General features: G+C 51.2%; 1 long non-coding RNA gene across 5 annotated transcripts in view; it reads left to right on the plus strand.

The window, feature by feature from the left end:
* The first annotated feature begins 1055 nt into the window (after window positions 1–1055).
* The window catches only part of LOC126082664 (uncharacterized), a 29207-nt gene continuing 5734 nt past the window's right edge, over window positions 1056–24528 (plus strand). Inside the window, exons 1-4 of one of the 5 annotated variants that reach the window (XR_007518604.1) lie at window positions 1056–1194; window positions 13474–13533; window positions 17589–20243; window positions 21367–24006. This is a non-coding gene — a long non-coding RNA (uncharacterized LOC126082664). Of the gene's footprint in view, window positions 1195–13473; window positions 13534–17588; window positions 24007–24528 lie in introns of those variants that run through there. The other 4 variants (XR_007518605.1, XR_007518603.1, XR_007518601.1 and 1 more) reach the window with 4 other exon arrangements.

The following is a 24528-nucleotide window of genomic DNA, read 5'->3' on the forward strand; positions in this document are numbered from 1 at the left end:
CAGCAGCCAGGGAAGGATGGGTTATCAGCAGTCCTCAGAGGTACCACCTTGGTCGTATCTGGCTGGAACCTGCAGGGGAGCTCCTGGGACTCCACATCTCTGGAGGGCAGGGTAGGTGATCCCATCTGTCCTTGGAATCACATCCCCTCTAGGACAGTGGTAGAAGGCCCTGTGAGAATCCTTTTACAGGTAAGGAAACTGGGGGTGGGGGGAGTAGTTTGCAAAGCCATACAGACCTAGGGAGGGATTTTAATCCAGAGAAAAATAACAATAACACCAAGGACCCTCCTATGCTTTGTTGTTGTTAGGTTCAGGGGAGCCAATTCTGAAGCATAGCGGCCCCACATGACACAGTAGAACTGACCCATACAGTTTTCTAGGCTATAATCTTTACGGGAGCAGGTCTTTCTCCAGAGGAGCCACTGGGTGGGTTCAAACCACCAACCTTTTGGTTACCAGCTGAGCTGTTAGCCTTTGCACCACCACAGCTATGCTCTACCACTGCTTATTGAGCGCTTACTGCATGCCAGGCCTTGAGTCAAGCACTTTACAGGGCCGATCTACTTTAATCCAACAGTGTGCCTAAGGGAGAAGTATACTGATCCCCATATTCCAGGAAACTGAGGCTCAGAGAGGTGGATGGACTTGTTCAAGGTCACACAGCTTGTAAGCAGTGAAGTTTGACTTTGAACCTAGGCTGCCAGTCTCCAGGGCCTGTGCTCTTGGCCAGTCTACTTGGCACCTGGGGGCTGGTGGCCTTGGGTTTATCTCCTAAGGCCCTGAACCTCATCAGTTTCACCAGCCACAAAATGGGGGAAATATTTCCAGCACCCACTATGCTCCAGGCTCGGTGACCCACCACCCACTGAGGTATGGTATTATTATCCCCATTTTCCAGATGGAGCTCTGAGGAATAAAGTCTCTTACCCAAGGGCACAAAGCTGGTCCAGCCAGGACCCACGCCCAGGGCAGTGCTCGAGGTCCCGCTCCTGGCTCTCTGTCCAGTGCTCCTCGGCGCGGGGAAGGACACCACCACTCGGCGCCGGTGGACAGATGGACAGACGATGGCTGCCCGCCCCCCTCCCTGGGCCTGCGGGCCGTGTGGCTTTGCCACCTCCTCCCGAGCAGGTTTCCTTTAAGAAACCAGAAGATTGATTTCCTAGCAGGCTCTGCGCCGAGGAGCCCGTCCAAATGGTTTGCATGTCTGCATTTTTTACTGCTCCGTTTAATATGTATGCAAATGCCGGCCGGCTGCGCCCACCGCGCGACTCGCACAGTCACACGCGGCGCCCCATTAAAGCGGCCGTCCTGGGCGCGCGCCTCATTCGAGGCGACGGGCTCGGCGGCCCTGATAGATGGGGGTGCGGGGACGGAGACAAATGACGGGCTTTTGTAATTTCTTTCTCTCTTTTTCTGGGGGAGAAGGGGGGCTCGAGGCTGGAAACAGGCGGAGGAGATTTAAATATATGCAAAGTTGTTTGTGGGTTGGGGGGAGTGTAGAAATCTGAACCGGGAAGAGAGAGGAGAGAATTCCAGTGTTTTCCTCCTTGGGAGTCGGACTGGAGACTGGAGAGGGGAGCCGGAGCCCTTACAGTCAGTCACCTTCTGGCGTAGAGAACCGAGAGAGCAGTTCTGCGCCTGAGAAACAGGCGCGGGGCCTCTGGGAAGCGCGTGCTTCAGCCAAAGAGAAAAAGGAGAAGCTAGTTATTTTCCGCCCAGTTACACTGGGAGGCCGCTGAGGGCGGGCTTTTTCCCATCCCACCTCCCATTTTCTGTTCTTGGGCTTCTAAAAAGAAAGGGCTTCTAGGGCTCATAAATTTATAGGTATCGTGTCAATGGACTCTCACAATAGCCTTATGCGGTGGGTACCAGGATACTGACCACTGTACAGATTGGGAAACTGAGGCTCGCGGAGAGAAATTCCTTGGGCAGGGTCATAGAGAGTAGATGGAGAGCTGGGATTGCCCTGGCTGGTAGCTTTGACCCCCAGGCACTTCACCTCCCGAGACAGCACAGGGTGGCTCTGGCTCTGTGGAATGATGGGTGTGGGGTGCTGAATCCACCCAGACAAATTCAGCACCACAACCCACACCCCCTCTTCTCTCCACTGCACCCCACACACTAGACTGAGTCAGAGTGCTGCATCCCAAATTTTAAAAATATTGTTTAAGCCTAAAATTTAAAGTGCAAGTTTTAAATGACTCTTTCCTAATTTCTCAGGGTTTGGGGCCCGGGAGCTGGGGAACAGTCCTGGAAGGTAGCTTGAGGGGCAGAAACATTTCAGAGAAAGACTCCACTCAGACCAGCTGGAGACCAAGTTCTACGTTTGTGTGTGTGTGTGTGTGTGTGTGTGTGTGTGTCAGCGTGTGTGTGCTGAGAGTGGGGTTCTGTGTGTGTTTCCCAGTGTGCCAGTATACCCAAATAGTGTGTGCTTGTGTGTATGTGTTAGTGTGAGTATGGGAATGTGTGTCAGTGTGTGCATGCATGTCAGTATGCATTATGTATACACGTGCCAGTGTTTGTCATGTGCGTGTGTCATGTGTATGCATCACTGCAAACATATCACTGTGTATGTGTGTGTCAGTGTGAGCGTGGAACTGTGTGTTAGTGTGTGCATGTGTGTCATTGTGAGTTGTCAGTACATGCATCTGTGTGCCAGTGCATGTCCTTGTGAGTGGGCATGTATGACATACGTGTCTGCATCCACACACGTGTCAATGTCATGTATGCATGGGTATGAAGTGACTGTAGCCGAGAACTATTGTCCTTGGGTAGGGAAAGCAGGTGGAGTGTGGCTTGCACGGATGGTTTCCAGCCTCCCCATGGTTTAGGCTCAGGCCTCCCTTGTCAGGGGTGGCCTCCCCTCCAGCCTGCTCCTATTTGCAGCAAAATCCTCAGTTCTTTCAGCTGCAGAATGGGGAGGGGGAGGGAGGTGAAACAACACCTTGCTGAGAATCCAGAAAGGCTGAGGCAGTCCTGAGGCTTTGTGTAGTTGAGAAGGATTTTCGTTCCTAGGCCTGTGGGGGTGGGGGTGGGGTGGGGGTGGGTAATAGCTGGATTGACACAATAGCCACAACAATGGACTGAAACATACCAGCAATCATGGAGATGGCACAGGACCAAGCAACGTTTAGTTCTGTTATACGTAAGGTCGCCATGAGTCGGAGCGACAGACGGCAACCAACAACAACGTAGCTCCTCTGGAGGGCAGAACCTGGGCCCTGGGGGCTGCTGTTTCAGAAACGGCCTCTAGCCGACCCCCAAAGGCCTGTGGGGACTTCTGAGCACATTCATCAGCCACACAAAGACCAGCATTGTCCACAGGCCTTGGGGAGACGCCTGAGGGGTTCCTGAGCTGGGGGGGGGCGTGTAGGCTGTATGCATGTGTTTGAGTAAGTGTGCACTCATGTGAGTGAGGGTGTGTGTGTATGAATGAGGATGTGTGCGTGTGCACGTGAGTGAGGGTGTTTGTGTGTGTGTGTGCTCACCAGCCAAGCTGGCAGGGGGAGGGCCTGAAGAATTACAGACTCTGACAGACATTTCTGAATTATATTCACCAAGAATTAGACTTGTGAGGAACTTTGGGGTCCTGGGATCACCCCCCTCCCTGCTTGGGTCTCTGGTGGTGGCAGTGGGTCCCTTCTGACAACCAAGGCGAAAAGCCTGGGGTCGCCCTTGACTTCTCTCTTTTTCTCATCTCTCTGCAAATCCAGTCAGCTCTACCTTGGAAACCTGTCCAGAATCTGACCATCTGTCACTTCCCCCCAGAGCCCCCTCACCTCTCACCTGTTTTAGTGCAAGGGTCTCTATCTGGTCTCTGCCTGCACCCCCCTTTCCCCCTCCCCCCGCTCTATCCTTGGCACACCAGCCTGAGCTGAAACTGACTTCCCTGTAAGGCCCCACAAGATCAGCCCTTAGGTCCCCTCTGACCTCGCCCCCACTCTCTTCTCTCCACCCCCCACCCCTCCACCCTCTCTCACTCCTCTCCCATTTTCATCCAGCCTCCCTTCTCTCACTTCCTTCCCATCCCACCCCTTCTCTCTTTCTCACCCCCTTCCATCCCACCTCCCCTTCCCCTCTCTAAACATACCCCTCCTCCCCCTGTCGCTCCCACCCCCTCCCCATCTACCCCCTACCCCTTCTCTCCTCTCTCCACTACCTCCTCCCTTCTCTTACTTCCTCTCCTGCCTCCACCCTTGTATTAACTCCCCCTTCGCTCCCAGAAACCCTGGTGGTGTAGTGGTTAAGTGCTACAGCTGCTAAGCAAAAGGTCAGCAGTTTGAATCCACGCCAGGCGCTCCTTGGAAACTCTACGGGGCAGTTCTACTCTGTCCTGTAGAGTCACTATGACGGCAGTAGGTTTGATTTGGTTTTTCATTCTACCACCACTCTTCCACCCTCTTCCCCTCCCCCTCTCTAGATTCTTCCACCTTTCCCCCAGATACCCTCCCAGTTCACTCCCTTCCCTCCTCCCTGACCACTCACCTCTGCATCCCCTTTCTCTGCTCCATTTCTCTGCCTTCCCCTTATCACCCTCTCATTTCCCATCTAACTGGAATATTCTATTCATTTTGTCTCCCCCAAAGGAACGTGAACCCCAGGAGATCATACCCTCCTCTCCCACCTCTGGCATCTAGAACAGTGGGGTGTTCAGTGAATATCTCATGTCAAATGAACATCTCTGGAGCACTCCTCCAGGCTAGGTCCTTCTCCCAGACTGAGGTGACAACACCTGGCCCTCACCGTGAGTTGTGGCTTGTTCTCTAGAGGGCTCACCCTCAGTGTCCCTGAAGCCCAGCCAAATAGTGATCCCGAAGTTCTTGCTGCCTCCCTGATACCTTGCCATCAACCTCTCTTCTTCCACACCCCGTCTTGGTGTCACCATCCCTGAGCTGGCCCAACCACCATCACTGAACAATAGTGCTAATGAGTAATTGTTACCTGTTGTCTAAGTGCACTGCCAGGTCAAGAAAGTTCTTTCAGGAGAGAACCATTTTGAATGAACATAAACACTTGTAAAAATGGTGAGGGGGTGGTGGTGGTGCCTGACCTCCTCTAACTTCATAAGGGGCAAGGAGAATCAGGACCAACAGCCCAAGGCTGATTCCTATGAGGCAGAGGTCAGACATGCCTCCTCTCTCCACCATCTTTACCAATTCTGACACCAACCGTCCCTCCCATGGCACTCTACTTCTCTACTGGGTTCCATAATCCATTGCAGTGGCCATACAGAACTCACAGACAATACTCATGATTATGGGTTTATTAGGGAAGTAAGAGGTTACAATTTAGGCTCAGGAACACTCAGGATACAATTCTTCCATCAGGATGGCCTCTTTTCAGCACATCTTTCTCTGGCCCGAGGCCTCTGCCCTGCTCAGGCAAGTGTTACAAAGCTCTCTTAGCCCCTGCCAATAAGTGCCCAGAGGCATCCCAGGCACTCAGCTTTCTCTCTCTGTGAGCTGGAAGTCCACTGCACGGTCTCCCACTGGTCCTTTCTGTCACCACTTCTCACTGTCTTCAGCGTTACAATTCAGTCTCCTGGTTCCAAGAGCTTCTCAGAGCCGGGATCCTCGGTCCAAAGGACATGCTCTCCACTCCTGGCAGCTCTTCCTTGGTGGTGGTGGGGTCCTCTGTCTGTTCTGGAATTGGCTCTGTTTTAAGGCAAAACTGACCAACCCCTTCCAAAAAACAAAAACCAAACCTGTTGCCATCAAGTTGATTCCATCTCATAGCAACCCTATAGGACAGAGTAGAACTGCCCCATAGAGTTTCCAAGGAGTGCCTGGTGGATTCGAACTGCAGACCTTTTGGTTAGCAGCTACAGCACTTAACCACTACACCACCAATCCCCTTAACCCCTAACTCATCCGTTGCCGTTGAGTCGATTCCAATTCATAGCGACCCCATAGGACAGAGTAGAACTGCCGTATGGGGTTTTCAACAAGCAGCTGGTGCATTCAAACTGCTGAACTTTTGGTTAGCAGTCTAGCTCTTAACCACTGAGCCACCAAGACTCCACCAGTCCCCTTGGTGTGCCACAGTGACCCTATTCGCACCTTCTAGACCAGTTCCCTGGTGGGAGTTATAAGACCATGGCGAGAAAGGCCACACAAAATCGATCCATTGCACCGCAGCACTATGCCTCTCTTCATACCTATTCCCTACTCAGCCCTCTGAAGCACCCCTGTAAAGCCAGCCCCCACCCATGGCCCTAAGCCCAAAGGCCTGTGGGGTGGCAAGCCTGGAAATAGGAATGGAACCAAAGTCTTCTCCCCAGAAGCAGTTATTAGTGTACTGGCTATGGGAGGGTGGGACCATGTGGTCTTCACTAGGGCTTCCCCAAAAGGGCCAAGCAGATAGTAATTACTCAATAAATGTTTGTGGAAACGTCAGTGAGCTATCGTCATTAGGTACTGTTGAGCTGATTTCCGACCCATAGTGACTCCATGTGACAGAGCAGAACAGCTCCTTAGGATTTTCTAGGCTATAATCTTTACAGGAGCAGATCGCCAGGTCTTTCTTCTAGGGAGCCATTGGGTAGGTTCGAACCATCAAACTTTTGGTTAGCAGCTGAGTGTTTAACTGTTGCACCACCAGGGCTTCTACATAAGTGAGTAGATGGAAGAATCTATGGGCCTCCTGCCCTATGGCCCCCTTGGGGTCTGCCCCCTTCCTCCCCAGCTGGTAGGGGGCTGGGCCATGTGGCTAAGGGGCCACTGCAGCTCTTGTGTGTGGAGCTGCAGGGCGCCTGCACCTCCCTTTTCAGCCTTCCATTACTCCTTGACTGCCCTCGATCCTGAAGCAAGGGGTGACCTGCAGCCTCCTGTGGGTTCTGAGGAAGGGGCCAGGGGGCTGGGCCGAAGGAGGCACAGCAGGAACTGTGAGCAGCTGCTTGGAGTGCAGTGACCACATTTTTCTGAGCTGAAAAATTAGGACACTGGATTTAGCTGAGGGTTTTCTCAGATTTGTTCATTTAATGAATGGAAAAATCTTATAAAGGTATGAAAGCTAAAGCTTATTTAGTTGTGTGAGTAATGAATTGTCTTTGTTGGCAAGAATCTGAATTTCCAGAATCAGAGTTATTCTGGAAACGAATACTTCAATTTGACTCCTGTTGTGGGGCACCTGGGCCAACCTTGTCCTTAGAGCTTGTACTGTAATGGGGAGCAAAACAGACATGAGCCTGGCCTCACAGAGCTCATGTGTGGATGCTGACATTATTAAAATAATTTTGCAATTCAGTATACTGTGAGAAGTGCTATGAGGCCTTTACCAGGCTGTGAGAGCCAGAGGGTTCCCTCCTGGTCAGGGGGTCGAGGATGTCTAGGAAGAGTTTCCTCTCTGAGGTGAGCCCAAAGCCTTTCAAGGGCTGACTGTTGAAGGGATGGAGTGGATTGGGATGAGGGTGGAAAGAGGAAGCACATTTCAGGCAAGGGAACAACATATGCAAACAGCCTGTGGCAGAAGGGAGTGCTGGCTATCTGAGGGGCAGGGAGATAGCCGTGGCTCAGTGACTGGAGTGTGGTGAACAAGGAAAAGAAGAGGTTGGAGGTGTTGGCAGAGGCCAATCCAGGCAGTGCCCGGCAGCTCATGAGAGTATGGTGAATCTTCTCCTATGGCAGATGGGGAGCCATGGATGGTTTCATATAGGCTTGTCCTGATCATACTGGTGGATGTTGATAATAATAGGAAGCACTTGGCGAGCACTTAGTATCTGCCAACCCCATTCCTGCCATTTTACAGATAAGAAAAGTGTGAGCTGGGGAGAGGAAGTGATGTCTCCAAGGTCACACAGCTGGGGGGTAGCAGAGATGGGACTCAGAACGAGTCTTTCCAGCTCCAAAGTCCATATTCTCATCCCACACACAAAGCCACCCCTTGACTGGACACGGAAAACTGAGGAACATGCAGATGACCCCCCTCCCACCTCTCTGTGTTGCTACTGGCCCTCCATTCTGTGTCCCCAAATCTGGACGGGGACCCCAGGTCACAGGGCCAGGCCTATGGCTGGGAAAGCCCAGCTTACTTCCTGCTCAGGCTCAATGGGGGAAGTAGGGGTTGCAACATTGGAGGCTGAAGTTCTCCAGAATTTGGGGCCCAGCCTGGGTGGGGCCTCCGCCCCCAACACATTCACTGACTATAGGTCACACTACACACCAGGGGATAGCCCCCACTAGCCTGTTTGGAAGTTAAGGGCTTTGAGATTCTGCTGCAGCACCCACAGGGAGTGGGGCAGCACCATCCCCCATGCTTGCTCCCATGGAAACAGGTCCAGAGTGGTGACGCCTTTACAGACTCACCAGGGGGCATTTACAAAAATCCTTCTTCCCAGTTCTCTCAAGTTTTTCACAGTGGGCTTTCTTTTAACTCACATTTATAAAAAAAATAAATTAAAACACCTGGTGACAATCAGCCTTACGCTAAGAACCTCAGATCCTGACGTTCCTGGGCAAGTGATCTCACCTCTCTGAGCCTCAGTTTCCTTACAGAGGAATGGGGATAAGGTGGCATTTCCCTCCTGGGACCACTGTGAGGATCCATAATGCTTCCAAGGTGTTCCGCCCAGTGTTGGTGTCCAGTAGGCTCTAGGACCCAGCAGCCCCAAGTACTGGCAGGCACTCCTTGGGCCTTTGGGCTTTGGGAACTTGAGCAGCATGGGCCCTAGTAAGAGGAGAAAAGACCAGACCGCCTGAAGGAGTCAAGGGACTTGTCCAAGGTCTCTCAGCATCTCCTGAACTAGAATGGGGTTTTCCAAGAGTCTCCTCAGGACCTGGGCTGGGCCTTGCCTGTGCCTGGGAATGTGTCTATTACCGGTTAGCCAGGTGAGATGGTGCTACAGTAACAAATGGCCCCCACATCCCAGTGCCTTTACATCACAAAAGTTCGTGTCACACCCAGTAACATCTGCTGTGAGTCCAGGTGATTTTCCAGGGTAATTGCCCTCCCTGTGAAGGCTTGGTGTTCTAGGCTGCCTCCATCTGTAGCACCTCTATTTCTGGTCACTGTGGCAGAAAAAAAAAAGCATGGTGGGTCTTGCCCCAGCAATTAGATGCTTCAGCCTGGAAGGAACACATATCACTTCCTCCCACAACCCACTGACCAGGCCTTGTGGCATGGCCTCACCAACTACAAAGGTAGCAGGTCCTGAGAAGGAGAAGAGAACTGGCTACAGGTAAGTACCATCTTAGTGGGATGAAGGCCAGTGCTGTTTCCAGAGAGTGCTCACAGTAAACACACTCAAAGAAAACAAAAGGGTTTAATGCTAGGACTACTCCCTCTCAAGGGGAGGAGACCTGTTGGCACAATTGTTACATGCTCAGCTGGGTGCTAACGGAAAGGTTGGTGGCAGTTCAAACCCACCCAGAGGCTCCACAGGAGAAAGACCTGGAAATCTGCTTCCATAAAGATTAAAAAAAAAAAAAATTGCCTCGAAAACTCTATGGGATAGTTCTACTCGTCACATGGGATTGCTATGCGTTGAAAATTGACTCGACAGCACCTAACAACACCATCCCCTCTCTTACTCAAGCCCCTAGCCCCCTCCCCCAAGGTAACCACTATTACCAGGGCTATCCTGAGCGTTTATAAGCAAGTTGTTGTCTCAGTGCCCTAGGGCTGCCAATGCTACAAAATGGGTGGCTTTAAAGAACAGAAATTTATCATCTCACAGTTCTGGAAGCTGGGAGTCCCAATCAAGGCATCAGCCATGTCAATTCCTTCTGAGGGCTCCGAGACAGGAAACTGTTTCATGGCTTTCTCCTCGCTTCTAGTAGCTTCCAGCAATCCTTGACATTCCTCTGCTGTTCAGAGACCGTCTTCATATGGTGTCTTCCTTGTGTGTGTGACTCTGTTTCCACCTCTGTTCTCCCCCTTTTACAAGGCACCACTCAGAAGGGATTAGGACTAGGACCCTCCCTACTCCAGTATGACTTAACTGATAATATCTTCAAGGAAAGGCCCCATTTTTCTCCAAACAAGGTATATCCACAGGTACAGGGGTTAGGACTTCAACTTATCTTTTTGGGAACACAATTCAATCCATAACTCTGTGTAACTATGGTGCCCCTTTTGAAATACAAACGAAGGCTTACTATCCTTCCTCTTTCACTTCATGATGAATCCTGGTGATCAATCCCTACCAGGCACGTAGGGCCACCTGATTATTTTTAACAGCCACATGCTATCCCATCGTATACCGCCTTAAGGTTCATATGCTCAGTCCTCTCTTGATGGGTGCTTATGCTGTCTCCAAATATCTGCTATTAAAAACAGTGATGCAATGACTTTCCCTGTGCACATTTCTTTGCCACACCTGTGAGTGTTTCTGTGGTATAAATTCCTAAAAATGGAATTGCTTGGTCAAAGTTAAATGTTTTAACAATCTGACAGCTCTCTGGGGGCCAGGTGCTGCCTCCAGACTCAGGAGGAGCTTTTGAGAATAGTAGCTGATGGAGTTGAAGTGAGTTCCTGGGGTCAGGGTGAGTTCTCTCCATCCCAGAGGGGTTTCAAATGGGATGCTGAGGAGAAGCAAGGAGAGAGGCTGCCCCTCCCAGCTCTACCCTATGATTCCAGTAGATACTGGAATCTAGTAGATTCCAGTAATACTAGTTGTCTTAGTCATTTAGTGCTGCTATAACAGAAAAACCACAAATGGATGGCTTTAGCAAAGTGAAGTTTATTCTCTCACAGTCCACTAGGTAGAAGTCTGAATTCAGGGCACTGGCTCTCTGTCTGTCAGCTCTGGAGGATGGTCCTTGTCATCAGTCTTCCCTTAGTCTGGGAGCATCTCAGCTCAGGAACATCAGGTCCAAAGGATGTGCTCTGCTCCCGGCACTGCTTTTTTGGTGGCATGAGGTCCCCATGTCTCTCCGCTCACTTCTCTCTTATATCTCAAAAGAGATTGGCTTAAGACACTATCTAATCTTATATATCTCATCAATATGACTGCCACTAATCCATCTCACTTCATAGTGATAGAATTTACAACACATAAGGAAATCACAAAATGATGGACAATCACACAATACTGGGACTCTAGCCCAGCTAAGCTGACAAATTTGGGGGGGACACAATTCAACCCATGACACTCGTAGACTGTCATCCCCATTTTACAGATAGGAAAAACTGAGTTCCCGAGAGGTTGAGTCACTTGCCCATGGCTGCCTAGCAAGTGGCATTTGAGTCATGATCCCCAGCCAGAGCTGAGTCCTCTTAGATTCCAAGATTCCTGCTCCCTTTTGGAAACCTCAAAGACCTTCTTTCCTGGTGTCCTCTCAAATGCACGCATCTTTCTCCAAGATCTTTTGGCAAGTTTCTGAAACTCATCCTCACTTCTTCAGAGACTCAGCCACATCCAGTTCTTTGGCTCTTCCAATTCCATATCAATTGCCTGTTACTTTCTTCCTTTGTTATGTTCATATCTGCTTCACCTCTTTGCAAGAGCAAAGTTTTGTCTCACGGATTTTAAAAATAGCTTTCTTTTTTGGATAAAGTCATTGTTTCTGAAAAAATGCACATCCTTATTTTATATATAAATAAAAATATGTATATATTAAATAACATATACAATACATATTTATAATAAGGATGTGTTTTTTTCAGAAACAGTATACCGTATATCTACATACTCACATAATTTTTTTAACATATATATACAATCACACAACAATATATTGTTTTTTATGTATAAAAAACTAAAAAAAAAATCCATTGCTGTCAAGTTGACTCCAACTCACAGCGACCCTATAGGACAGAATAGAACTGCCCTATAGGGTTGTTTACAAGGAGCGCCTGGTGGGTTTGAACTGCCGATCTTTTGGTTAGCAGCCGAACTCTTAACCACTACGCCATAAAATCACGTAACACTGAAAGATACAAGCAAGAAGGTAAAAATCACCATATTCTTCCCCCGGAGATTACCATGGTTAACATGTGGGGGGACATCCTCCACAGATTTTAGACCTTTCTACCCGTCCCCTCTAATGATAATGATCATGAAAATCTCTACCTTTCTTGGTAAAGGTGGAGTATGTGCATCACTGGAGTGGGTCTGGAAATCACGGTTAATTTCCTTTCCCTCCCAGGGCATGAACAGTCTTCCCCCAGTCCTTCTTCCACAGTCCTTCCTTGAGCCTCCCCCACACCTCTCTCTCCGCTCATTCCGCTGTTGGAAGCTGCTGCTGCAGTCCAAGGACCAGATCTTGCAGGGTTTGGTAACACCTAAGCAGGTGCTAGAGGCATTGGTGGTTCAATGGTAGAGTTTTCACCTTCCATACAAGAGACCCAGGGCCAGTGCATCTCATGCGCAGCTACCACCCAACTGTCAGTGGAGGCTTGCCTGTTGCTATGATGCTGAACAGGCTTCAGAGGAACTTCCAGACTAAGATGGACTAGGAAGAAAGACTTGGCAATCTGTCTTTTTTAATCAGCCAGTGAAAGCCCTGTGGATCATAACAGTTGAATGTACAACTGATCGTGGAGATGATGCAGGACGAGGCAACATTTCATTCCGTTGTGCGTGGGATCGCCATGAGCTGGGCTGACTCAATGGCAGCTAATAACAACAACAAAAAAGCAGGCACTAATGATTCCCCTAGCCCCAGAGCAAGTTCCATTCATTCCATGCCCAGGGAGCAAGGATTTCCTTGCTTGCCTTGCAGACGCCAAGAGGCTGAGACTCACCCCACTTTGTGTCTTCAGTTGATAGAAAGCTAAGTTGGTGTCTTTCTGTCTTTGTTGTTCCTTCTTCCACCACCCAGCAACACTGAATTTATCTCAGTGAGGAGGAGGCCCCAGCTTGAGCATGGGTGGTCTGTTGTGCCTGGACTCTCTGGGTGGGCCTGGGTGGGCCTTCCCCAGGCTGAGGAGTTTCCTGAAAGGATCTCCACAACTAAGGAGCCGAAGCTCAGGACTGACCAGAGCCTGACCTTGTTTCTCAGAAAGGAAGAATGATTCTGGGGCAGTGTAGTGGGGGGCCCAGAATCCAATCCTCTGCTGTCTGAAGGAGAGAGAGAGGCCTCTGGAGTTACAAGGTCTCTAGTGTTTTGGGGATAACACCCATCAGGGAGTGGCAAACATGGCTGTCAAGCCCCGTACGGGTGCAGGGTTCCTGGATCTGTCTAGGGACCGTGGTGGTCTCTGTTAGCAAGTCCTTAGACCTGTTGGTGAGCATTGGTGGACTCTCTCAGGGCAAAGAAATACTTGGGGATGGCTTTACGACTAAAGCGAACAGGAAGGGGGCGAGAGGCAGTGACACCGGTGATTTTGACTAAAGTGAACAGGAAGGGGGCGAGAGGCGGTGACACCGATGATTTTGCTGCTTCTGCAGGGGCTTGAGTTTTGGAGTCAGACAGACTGGAGGGCTGCTAGCTGAGCCTCATATTTGCTGTGTGACCTCGGGCTAGTTACTTAAGGTCTCTGAGCCCTAGCTTCCTCATCTACACTACAGACATAACAGTATCTGCTTTACAGGCTTGTTTTAAGGATTAAATAAGAAGACCTTATAAAGCCTCTGGACCCAGCACACCCTGGGTGAGTCCGCCTTGTTTTATAACTCTTTTGTTTTTGTATGCTCATCCTTGGGGTGGAGGCCTGGGGGGAGCTGAGTTACATAAGGGGGGGCGTATTTCAGGAAGCCACAATTCTTTGTCCAACGGTTTCTAATTATTTATGACAGTGGTTTTCAAACCGTTCCCCCCCTGCCCAGCCCCGCTTCTCAGTCACCCAGCTTTGTTTTGTTTTCCTTCTCAAAGTAAATCTTACCCCAAAGTGATCAATATTGAACAAAGTAGAGGTAGAGGCTGAGAGCCCATCCACCTGGCCGCTCTTTAGGTCCTCTTATGCCCCCATTTCAAGGGCCCTGTTGTTGTTAGCTGCTGTTGAGTTGGCCCCAGCTCATGGTGACTCCATGCACAACCGAAGGAAATGCTGCCTGGTCCTGCACCATCCTCAAGAGTGGTTGCGGATTGAACCATTGTGATTCATTGGTTTTTTTTAATTTTTAGAAGTAGATCTCTGGGCCTTTCCTCCTAGTCTGTCTTTGCCGAGAAGCTCTGCTGAAACGTGTTTAAGATCATAGCAACACGTAAGCCTCCACTGACAGTCAGGTGGTGGCTACGCATGAGGTGCGTTGTCTGGGAATCGAATCTAGGTCTCCCATGGAAGGTGAGACTTTACCACTGAATTACCAATGCCCCATCTCAAGGACCCTGCGGTCTATGAAATAAATAGGACTTGAAAACTGCTGATTCAGGCCAGCAAGGGTGTCACTGGCTACAGGAAGTAGAGGTGGTCGAAAAGAGTCCAAAGGAGGGAGGTCATTTACCCAACACATTTCTCACTGTACATACCTAAAAAAGGGTAAACCCAAAAAAGACAGGTCTTTAGGTTAGAAATGAGAGCTGCTGAAGGTCCTATAGGGCCTGAGGTTGCTCAGCTGGAGGCAGGCTGGGCAGCCTGGAGTGCAAGGGCCCACCTTCCCCCAGGTAGCACAGAGATCACCTTGGATGTTCCCCTAGGAAGGAAGCAGGGTGCCTTAGTTATCTAATGCTGCTGTAACAGAAATACCACAAGTGGATGGCTTTAACAAAGAGAAGTTTTTCTCACAGTAAAGTAGGCTAAAAGTCCAAATTCAGGGAACACTTTCTCTCTCTCTGTTGGCTCTGGAGGAAGGTCCTTGTACTCAATCTTCCCATGGTCGAGGAGCTCCTCAGGCGCAGGGACCCCAGGTGTAAAGGATGCGCTCTGCTCCTGTGGTGCCTTCTTGGTTGTATGAGGCTCCCAAGTTTCTGCTTGCTTCCCTTTCCTTTTATTTCTTATAAGATAAAAGGTGGTGCAGGCCACACCCCAGGGAAACTCCCTTTACATTAGATCAGGGATGTGACCTGGTACTGGTGTTACAATTCCACCCTAATCCTTTTTAACGTAATATTACAATCACAAAATGGAGGACAACTACAGAATACTGGGAATCATGGCCTAACCAAATTGACACACATATTTTTGGGGGGACATAATTCAATCTATGACACCCTTCATGTCAGGCAATAGTTAATTTTATGTATCAACTTGGCTAGGCTATGGTTCCCAGTTATCCAGCCGAATACTAGTCTAGTTGCTGCCATGTGGTTAAATCAGTCGGCCTTGGGTAAAGCAGATTACCTTCTATGACATAATCGAATGTAATGTCGTCAGTCGATCAGTTGAGGTCATCAGTAGGGTGAATCCGAGACATAATCATTTCTGGGTTATAAAAACACCAGAATAAACACAGACACACACACACACACAGGGGCATACAGACTACATGTGAAGATTGCCTACAAGTAAGGGAACACCAAGAAATACCCAGGGCTACCGACAAAGAAGGAATTGACACCACTGAGACCCCCCAAAACTGTGAGAAAATATATTTCTGTTCTTTAAAGCTATCTCCTTGTGGTATTTGTGTTATGGCAGCACTAGATAACTAAGACAGCAGCACACAGACCTGGCCAGAACAGATGCCTGCTACTGCCCAGCTACCTGACCCAGGGCAAGTCCCTGCTCTGAGCTTCAGCTTCCTCATCTGTGAAACAGGGCAGTGTCCAGGCCCTAGATCACAGAGGTGTGGTAAGGATGATATGAGCTGTAAGGCTCTGACACCTACTAAGAAACAGTTCAATAGGACTTGCTGTTGTCAATAGTAAGAATAAGGATCCTAAGAAGTTAAGGGCTGAAAAGAGCCTTTGAGATATCAGTAAATGCTCCTACTTTCCTTCTCTGGAGGGGGAATAGCCTGAAATAAGGTCAAAAGGCAGGGTCAGGACCTGAACCCAGGACCTGGTGCTCAGGCCTCCTCGCCCAGAAAGACAAGCCCCTGAGGAGGGTGGAGGACACCCTCTACCTATAGAGTTGGGAGTGAGGATGCAGGTCCCTGAAGAAGCCAAGGTTGGCTCATGACTCCTGGGTGGACCTCAGAGATAGAGGGCTTTCTCTGCTCCAGCCAGCCTTCCTCATACATTCTTCCCCAGAGCTTCTGTGGCGCTGACCACCCCCTGCTGGGAGACAAGGGGTTCTTGCCTGCTCAGTGGGGCCCCAGACAACTCTCTCACTCAGAGTAATCTGGGCAGCCTGGAGTCTGCACAGGTGGTGTGGAACGGGGAACAAGTACAGTTTCAGAAGGGAAGGACCCCGTTGGTCAAGGGGAGGGAGGTTTCATTGGGCCCAGTTTGTAGATGAGCAAACTGAGGCTCAGAAGCTAGGTGCTCTGCTCAAGGCCACAGACTGATGATACCACCTTTTGACCTTACATCTATAACTGGGGGCTGGGTGTGCTTCCACATACTCCTTGCTCTGATTTTAGGAATTCACATCATATCTATAACCTTCCCTTGCCTCAGTTGCTCCTTTGTGCCTGGTAAACTGGGGATGGCTCACAGGGGACGTGAAACCTCCCAGACTCCTACACAGACTTGAGAGTGCGTTTGGCCCTAGAGAGCAGGGAGTTAGTCCCTGGCCCCATCCCACAGAGGGGGAAACTGAGGATGAGCAAGCTAAGGGGCTTGCCCAGGCTCAGGGGAAGCAGATGTGGCCTAGGCTCCAGCTCAGGCCTTCCTGGGGCCGCAGCTCCTTCCTTGCACAGCCCCCACCTTCTCCCCAACCCCAGTGTCCCCAGCCCTCAGTAGGAAGATTTCCTTGGTCCCGGCTGGGGGTGCCAGACTGCCAGAGAAGACAACAGCATTTTTTTAAGTCCTAGCCTTCCTGACTTATATAATTGTTTTTATATAAGGCAGAGGAGAAACCCGAGAGCATGGCAGCTGGTCACCTGGGGCTGGGGGCAGCTCCTCCTAGCCTGCCCAGCCCCAGCCCCAGCCCCAGCCCCAGCCCCAGCCCCAGCCCCAGCCCCAGCCCCAGCCCCAGGCCCAGCCCCAGCCCCAGCCCCAGCCCCAGGAGGAGGAGGAAGGGGGTTGGAGAAGGTTGGACCAGGGGCAAGAGGAGAGAGAGGAGGAGGAGAAGGGGAAGATGGAAGGGAGTAGGTGGGGATAGAAGAGGGAGTAGAAAGGAGGACAGGTACTAGAAGCAGAGGATTAGGGAAGGGAGAACGACCAACGTGTGGAGAGTGTGAGGAAGGTGGGGATGGAACATTTCCTTGGCAGCTCCCTAAGCAGATAGGAGGAGAGAGGGAGATATACAGATGAATAATTTACTACGGAAATGCGAAAAGAATTTAGAAACTCTCAATTTATAAATATTTATTTTTGCAAGTTCGCCCCCTCCTCGCTCTCCTCCCCTCTTGCTGGTTCTTGTTTTTTTTCTTTTTTGGGGGCCCCTTCACGTGACAGGTGCCTCTGTGATTCTGTCTTCCCTCTTCCTGGCCTTCCCCACCTCTCTCCTGCCTTCCTTTCTTCCCTTTCTGTTCTCCCTCTTCCTGCTCTCCTCTCACCTCTTCCCCCTCTTCTCACTTGTTTGGCTCTTTCTCTGGTCTGGCTCCCTCTCTCCCTCCCTCCTCCCTGTGGCCTGATCTCTCGCCTGTCTCTCCTCTGTTCTCTCCTCCCTGCTCTGTCCTGGTCTCTGTGTGTGTGGCTCTGCCTGTGTCTCTCCTTCAGCCTCGACTTCTCTCTCTGTGTTTCTGTCTCCACCTCTCTGCCTGTTCCTGTGGTGGTGGTGGTGGGTATTTTTATGTCTCTGTGTCTCTCTTCTTCTCTCCCTCCTTTCTCCCCTCGCGCCTGTGTCTCTCCCTCAGGCTCTGCCTGTGTGTGTGCGTCCCTGTCTCTGTCTCTCTAGCTCTGCCTCTTTCTGGCAGTGGTACTGGGCTCTATTTTCGTGGGTCTGTCTCGCTCTGTGTCTCTCCCTCTCGCTCTCTCTTTCTCTGGGTGTCTCTCTGTCTCTGCGCCCCGCTCCCACCCCAGTCTCTCCGAGCCCAGAACCCCAGCTTCCCCTCAGCAGGTCCCCGAGCAGAAAAACCCGAGGCCGGGGTGGAACACACGCGGGGAGGAGCTCTTTGAAGGATGCGGAGGGGAGAGGTCGTTTCCCTGGCAACGAGCTGCCGATTGGCTGAGCCGCGGGAGCCCGCGGATTAATGAGCCGACACCGGCGGGAGGGGCGAGAACGGTGGGAGCCCCGCCCCCTGTCCGCCCTCGGCCCCGCCTCCGAGAGTAGGTGAGTTGGCGCAGACGCCTAGGGGCTGCAGGTTGAGAGTCACTTGGGATGAGATTTTGGAGGTGCGTGGAAGGGATGGGGGGCACAGGAGGGGGCTCCCTGGGAGGCTGGGCCGGGAGGGAGTAGTGAAAGGCGATCAGCCAATCAATCAATCAGCGAATCAATCAGTCAGCCAATCAGCTGCAGGTCCACAGATTAGAAGCGCTCAGGGTTTGGAATGAAACAGAGCTGGATTCTAATACCCCCTGGGCCTCTTCCTGGCTGTGCGACCCTGAGCGAGTCAGTGCCTGTACTCGGCGGAGCGTCAGGTCTCCCATCTGTCCAATGGGGCTATAGCAGCACCTGCTGCAGGGCTGACACTCCATCGTGTCAGTTACCTTTGTCCATTCCTTTCACTTCACAGATGGAAACAGGGAAGCACTGAAAAGGTAAAGTGGCTGGTGGGCACATAAAGGACCTGAGTGGGGGGTCACCAGCCACTTAACCAGCTCGGCAAATTTTACTTCCTCAAGCATGCTTCCCCTGAGCTGGGACCCAGGACACAAAGGGGACCGCTGCTCCTTGACAGCACCTGCCACTGTGCCTGACCCAGAAAGGTTCTGGTGGCATTCCTGCTCCCTTTAGCTCTCCTCTTGTCCTTCCCCTCTCTGCCAGGTGTGGGGAAACAGAGTCCTAGACATGGGAGACTGATGGCACAGTAGCCTAGTCCAATGGCAGTGGTCCTCCTCTTGCCAGCCCCTCCCCTTCAGCCATTCTGAGCCTGACACATGAACTCAAGAGAGCTGGGGGGCGGGGAGGGGGGAAGCGTTTGTTAATAATGGAGGGGTCCTCAGGCAGTGTCCTCAGGATTACCAGCTGGAAGGGTCTCTTGGCATACATTCCCTACAACTTAAAACCAAGTGACTCATTTAATGTGCAAAATCACATTTGTTTATTTGAGCACAACCCGTCTAACAACACCAGCCCCTCCTCACCCAGCCCCTCCCTCTGTGCACCTGGCCAGTGGCTAGAGTCAAAGATGGGGAAGGAGCCAGCAGAGTGTTCCTCCCCAGGAAAGACTGGGGAGACACCAGGACGGTGACTATTTATACTGCCAGCAGCCCCTTTAAGCCTGGGTTCCAGGCTGGCTGCCAGGCCAGCTCTGTTTGAAGCTCCCAGCTCTAATCCTGCTGTGAACACTCTTCCCAAATTGGGGTCCTGGGATTGCCTCCAGGGGACAGGCCTGGCCAGTGGAGCTCTCCCAGGGATGGGACAGCTGCAGGGCTGCCTCCTCCTGCCCCCAGACCCTTACCCCAGACAAGCACACACCACACTCACTCGCTCACTCATTCAGTCATACACACACACACACACACCCCTCTGTGCAACACATACAAACTCATCCATGAAGAGGAGCCACAAGCCACCCAAACAGCCACCCACACAGCCCAACACTCTCCCACATGGGCTGGCAGTGTGTGTCTGAGGCCTGCAGGCCCCCAACCAGCCAGCAGCCTGGCCTGCACACGCCAGCCACTCACTGTCTTTGAGAAGAATTTCTCTAGAACCCTTCAGCTCTCCCCAAAGGTTCTAGGCTTTTTGCCCCACCCCCTCAGAGCCTCAGAGGCCTGCAGGTGTGTTTGGACCCAGACCAGCCTAGGAACTGACAGGAAAAGAGGGGAGAAATTGTGCATGGGAAGGGGCTATCAGGCTTGAAGGAGGTGAGTTGGTGCAGATGCCCAGTGCGGCGGTGTCTCTTAGAACCCAGCCAGAGGGCCTTTCTGACCTCTTGCCCCTGCCCCATGCCCACTCCTACTGCCCAGCTCTGTACCCAGGGCTCTCCATGCTTGAGATCATGGAGTCCTCGCAGCCGTCCCTGGTGGAAGTGTTGTTTACTGATAAGGAAGTTTCGGTTTGGAGAGTGTAGGTAACACGTCCCCCAGCTAGTCAGAGGAAGGACTGGGATTTGAGCCAAGATCTCTGGGGCTCTACAGCCAATGTTCTCAAATGCTTTACACTTGCAGGCTGAGCTATTGACAACATCCTGCCATCTTTCCTCTACTGCTGGCTTGGGGTTGCCCGTTGGCCTTCCGGGGTTGGAAGGATGGCTTGCATCTCTGCTGGTATGCTGCAGTGTCCAGTCTACATTCCCTGGCTGACTGTGTCTATGGGAAAGAAAAGAGAGAGGAGAGGGACAGGGGAGGACCCTCAGTCCAGCAAGTGGGTCTCAGTGTACAATCAGAGATCAGGCTAGAGAATAACTTCCATCTGAGGCAGCCTTTGGCACATGGGCAGGGAGGGGTTGAGAGAGATTAGAGAAGTGAGAGAAGACCAGTCACTGAGACTTGGGACCCCGTGTCAGGCAAAGCACCAAATGGGGAGCTGAGGCCTGGCTCCAGCTGTGTGACCTTGAGCAAGGCCCTCTGCTGTTCTGGGCCTCTGTACTAATAAGGGGCTCAGTTCCCTAATACCCGAGGATGTGTTACCTAAACTCCACAGGGGCAGTGCTTGGGTGTGGCAGTCGATGAGTGGCAGGAAAACCACTCCCCAGGGAGTGGGTGCCTGGTCTTGGGGGAGCTGGGTTTGCAAATGTTAGGCCATATGGTAACAGAGGTCCTGAGCAGCTAATGCCACCATCTGCTCAGTGCCTACTGTTTGGTTTACTCCTATTATCCTGTTTAATCATCACAGCAACCTCCTGCAGTAGGTATCATTATTATTCCCATTTTACAGATGACGAAACTGAGGCCCAAAGAATTAAGTACCAGTCTGAGTTCACACAGCTGATAAATGTGCGTCTAGGCAGCTCCCATCCTGGGGATGCTGCAGCTGTCTTGATGCTTGTTAGAAATGTCTTTGAAGAGGCCTCCTGTTATGGATTGAGTTATGCTCCCCAAAAACATGGGTTGCAAATCCCAAACTCTATGTTTGTGGATGTAATCCCATTTGAGAATAGGATTTTCTGTTATGTTAATGAGGCCATTATCAGTGTAGGGTGTGTCAAGCCAATCATGTTTGAGATATAAAAAGAGCAGATTAGGCACAGAGACAAGCACAGATAGGCGAAGCTAGATGCCACACCATGAGGAACAGAAGCTGAAAAGAAACAAGGACCTTCCCTCAGAGCAGACAGAGAAAGCCTTCCCCTAGAGCCAGTACCCTGGATTCAGACTTCTAGCCTTCTGAACTGTGAGAAAATAAATTTCTGTTCGTTAAAACCACCCACTTGTCGTTTTTCTCTAATAGCAGCACCAGCAAACTAAGACACCTCCTGGGAGCTGAGTCTAGTGGAAAAGGAGGCAGAAGGGCGCTCCAGGCAGACGCACACCCTGAACAAAGTCATAATGATAACGATGACAGTGCCTAAGTGTGGTAAGGACTGCGAAGCCTAGTGTGGCATGGGAGGCTATGGGGATGGGGTGCAGGTCTCCCATCAACACCCAAAGAGGGTTCTTCAGAACACACTGTTCCAGTGATCTACTGCTGTATGACAAACTATCTCAAAATGCTAGGGCTTAAAACAATAGTTTATGATCTCTTCCTTGATTCTAGGGTTCACTGGGCTCAGCTGGGCTAGCCTTGCTTGAGGTCTCTCAGGCAGCTGCAGTCAGATGTCAGCTGGGGCTGGTATCATCTGAAGGCCCCACTGGGCTGAGTGTCCAAGATGGCCTCTTTGGTTACAAGGCTGGTGTCTCAGACGCCCTTTCCAGCAGAGTAGCCAGGACTTCTTATGCAGTGGCTTGGGATTCCAAAAGGCGAGAGGCAAAGCTGCTAGGCCAGTTAAGGGCTATGCCTGGAACTGTCCCAGTGTCACTTCCACCAAACTCTGTGGTCAAAGCAGTCACACAACCCACCCACATTGAAGGGGGGTGGGTGGGCATAGACCCACCTCACAGTGATGGGGGTGTCAAAGAAGTTATAGACATGTTTTAGCCACCACAGATGCTAATACATATTTCATGGACAAAGTAGACTAGTTCATGATTAAATAAATTACGGGAAAGGTTGGATTAAACAACATCAAATACAGTTCTTTCCTGTGGGACTTCTCAGGGCCTTTTTTTTTTACATGCCGATGTGGACAGTTGGTCTCCAACAGAGGGGAGGAGCTTGCAGAATTTTCCAAACTGACTTTGTTCACTTGCCAAGGGGGTTCTATTTCTGGGGATGGAGGTTGGAATTCCTGGGCCTGGGAGGCTGGGGGACTGAGGCTCCTTCTGCATACTACACTTTGGGTAACATTGCTCCAGTACCTCCAGATCCAGCTTCCAGAGCACCATGTGTGGATGTGAAGAGATGAAGTTGGGTCCATCTCTAGACGTTCCCACCTTCTTGGAGCACCTGAGTGTGTAGGGAGCTGCCAGGGTCTGTTGGCCAGGGCCACTTCCCCTAAGCAGACTGGGCCAGGTCACACAATCTCAGGTGGCAAGATCATTGGACCACCACCGTTCCTCCCTCTTCTTGTCCTCCTTCTAGTCTCGAAAAAAGAACTTCCCTCCTGTGGTCTCCTGGCATGCCCCTCTGTAGAGAAGGAGTGGGAGGCTGATAGGGGAATGGGACAGAGGAAGGAGCTTGAGATCTCACTTCCTGTGTGACCACACGCCAGTGTCTGCCATGGCTTTCCAGCTCGCTCAAGTCAGGGAGATGAAGATATCTCTCAGCAGTTGTGTGTGAGAACACCACTCAAGAAAGGAGCTGGTGGTGAGCAGCATCTGGGGTCTTAAAAGCTTTCGAGCGGCCATCTAGGATACAAATGTTGGTCTCTTCCCATCTGGAATAAAAAGAGAGTGAAGGAAACCAAAGACTCAAGGAAGAAATTAGTCCATAGGACTAATAGCCCACACGATACACACAGCCTCTTCTAGCCTGAGGCCAGAAGAACTAGACGGTACATACCACCACCAACCATTCTGACCAGATACGCAATAGAAGGCCCCAGTTAGAATGGGATAAAAATGTAGAACAAAACTCAAATTCATAAAAAAGACCAGATTTACTGGACTGATAGAGACTAGAGGAACCCCTGAGACTATCGTGTTAAAATACCCTCTTAACCTGGAACTGAAGCCACTCCCAGAGATCACCTTTCAGCCAAATAATAGACTGGCCTATAAAATAAGCAATAACACCTGTGAAGAATGTGCTGCTTTAAACAATCAACTATAAGAGACCGAACAGTCAACATTTACACAAAAGCAAAGATGAGATGGCAAGGAGGGGCAGGGGAACTAGATGGATGGAAATAGGGCAGATGGGTGTTGTGGTCGTTGGTTGTGCCTGCTAGGTGCAGAGTCCCTGTGCAGGGTGTGTGTGTGTGTCACTGTGCAGGGTACACTGGGGAAGTGCTGCCGTGAAGGCTACAGTTCTGTTTGTTGTCCCATGGTGCAGCTTTCCCCTGCCTCCTAAGGATTCGGCCCAGCTGCCCTGAGGAAGCCACGCCCTACTGCTTGAGGTTCTTGGGGCAAGGCAGGGGAGGAAGGGCCAACTCCCAAGGGACAGAGTCAGGAAGCACCCTTCCCCCACCACCTTCTCCCCCAAGCCCACCTGGAACAGCAGGTGTGACCCTGGGATAGTCCCTGAGCCTCTCAGTTGGGTCTCATCATTCTCCAGCTATGTTACCTCAGGCACATGTCTCCAGGCCTCAGTTTCCCTCTGTAAACGGTCCCAGTGACGTCCCTAAGTCTCATGGACTGGAAGGAGGATTCATTGAGATGCCTCTGCCGAAGGGCCTCAAGGTAAACAGCACTGGATTATGCCTGTGGAAAGTGGTTCCAGCAGCATCTCTTTGGGGCCAGAGCCCCATGGTGGGGCATGGGGTAGGGGATTGGAGCTACAAGAGCAAGACCTAGGTTTTCCAGCAGCCAGGTCAGAGGACCAAGGTGAGGGCGTGGGACATGAGGGCATCCCAGAGAGTGAGCGTTCCCTGGGCTAGTCCTCTAAACTGACCCCTCAAGCTGAAACCACTGAGTCCCCACACTCCACCATCTCATTCTCGGAACATGGCATCCCGTGAGCACAGCTGACCTGCTCCCTCTCAGCCTCTCACCTCTCACAGCCCCACAACTCTCCCTCCTCCCCTTCCCTGGTCCCTGGCCTCCTTGGTAACCACTGATAGCTCCCTGCTGCCCTCAAGGAGTCAGCTCCTTCCCTTGGATTTGGAGGCTCCAGGGTCCTGGCTTCTGCTCGCCCTGCAACCTCCACCCTCTCCACACCCCCAACTTCTGTTCCAGCCCAATGGAGTGACTTTTCACCCCTCTGTGCCCTGGAACGTGGTGTTCTGTGGCCCGGAATGCTCTCCCTCGTCATCGGATCAGCTGCTCATTTTTTAGGACTCAGCATGGGCTAACACTCCTCCAGGGAGTTGCCCCAAGGTGACTCTTCATCCCAAGTGTTATATGTTGAATTATT

This window comes from Elephas maximus, chromosome 9 (genome assembly GCF_024166365.1).
Source record: "Elephas maximus indicus isolate mEleMax1 chromosome 9, mEleMax1 primary haplotype, whole genome shotgun sequence".
In the NCBI taxonomy this organism is placed as follows: Eukaryota; Metazoa; Chordata; class Mammalia; order Proboscidea; family Elephantidae; genus Elephas; species Elephas maximus.